This window comes from Myotis brandtii, unplaced genomic scaffold (genome assembly GCF_000412655.1).
Source record: "Myotis brandtii unplaced genomic scaffold, ASM41265v1 scaffold144, whole genome shotgun sequence".
In the NCBI taxonomy this organism is placed as follows: Eukaryota; Metazoa; Chordata; class Mammalia; order Chiroptera; family Vespertilionidae; genus Myotis; species Myotis brandtii.
This window is the reverse complement of record NW_005355159.1, coordinates 828,835-830,477: the sequence shown is the minus strand read 5'-3', so window position 1 is coordinate 830,477 and position 1,643 is coordinate 828,835.

Genomic DNA, 1,643 nt, shown 5'->3' with positions numbered 1-1,643 from the left:
AGGGGACCAGAGCATCTCTCGCACCCCCCGCACCCCCATACGCCCGCGGGGGCGACCCCGGCTGGGATTGGCTTGGCCCACGTGTCCTTCTCTGCCTTGGGCTCCTTTGTGGCGCCGAGAGGAGCGTGCATCGGCCGAGGGGACACTGCCACGAGTCTGAGACATTCGCTCGCAATAAGCCGGCGCTGCGATCCTTTACTGAGAACTCACTGCTGTGCCAGGCCGAGCGGCAGGCACGCTCCTTGACCTCCATGGCGGCCCTACGGGTGGGACCTATTGCCATCTCCATTTCTGCAGAAGAGAAAGCTGTGGCACAGGGGGGTTAAATAAGGGGCCCAAGGTCACAGTCAGTAAGTGACCCCAGCGCCCCCAGCATGCCCCGGTGACCACATCAGATGGGGACACTGAAACCCAGAAGAGAGGAGCTATGGTGTGCCCAGTGCCAGGGTCCCAAGGCCAGGTAGCAGCAGCCATGTGGGCATCAGCTGGGAGAGGGGAGAGAAGGATGGTGCCAGCGGCCTTCAGGGGATGGGCCGGGGGAGGGGCTCTATCAAGGTGTTAATTCAAAGGGTTCAGGGTTCTGCCTGGGACAGAGGGTCACATGATTGGGACCTTTACAATGTGCAGCCAGATGCATGGGGGAGTGTGGGATGGAATTCTGGGCAGAGGCCCAGGGATTAGAGTGCTGTGTGTATTTGATGTGGCCACAAAGAGGGTGCATGGGAGAGAGGAGACTCAGTTGTATCTGGGCTGTGCAGGGTTGGCTTGCTCCCATTTGGACTCCTGGCTGTTTGCCAACACAAACCAGCCCACAGCCCCTGGGCTTCAGCTAAGAGAAAGGGAGTCAGAGCTGGAAGGGATGGCTTCAGATCACTTTCTCTTGACCCTCCTGCAATGTTACAGCTGAAGAAATTGAGACTCCCCCTGGGACGGGACTAGCCCAGGATCCTGCTGCTAGAAAGTGGCAGAGTGAGTCCTAGAACCCCAGCTTCTCTAAGCTCACACCTGCAGTGCCAGCTCCTTTCCCAAACCTGGGTCGTGGGGGTTTACAGCCAAGAGGTTAAGGAAAGAAAAGCCGGGGAGCCAGTGCTTCCTGGAGATGTTTGAGGTCTGAGAGGGGCTCTTCCAGAAGGGCCTCCTCACTGCAGGAAAGGCAGGCCCTTCGCAATGGGGAGGTGGAGCTATCAAGGTGGACCTCACTTGGAAGGTGGTGTTTTCTCCATCCCCTGAAGTATTGACAGGAAGCTGCCTTCCCCTGGGCTTCTTTCCTATCATTTCCCTGAGCTTACGGCTTGGTTTTCCATGGGGCTAATGAGTCTTAACTGAGGCAGTATTTTATAGTTCCAAGGTCCCAAAGAGATGTAATGATTTGTGTGTTTCTCATTCATTTAACAAATATATGCCAGGGCCCAAATTTTAAAAATTACATTGCCCTAGCCAGTTTGGCTCAGTGTATATAACGTCGGCCTGCGGACTGAAGGGTCCCGGGTTTGATTCTGGTCAAGGGCACATGTCCTGGTTGCAGGCTTGATCCCCAGTAGAGGGCATGCAGGAGGCAGCCAATCAATGATTCTCATCATTGATGTTTCTATCTTCCTCTCTCTTCCTCTCTGAAATTAATAAAATATATATATATATTTTAA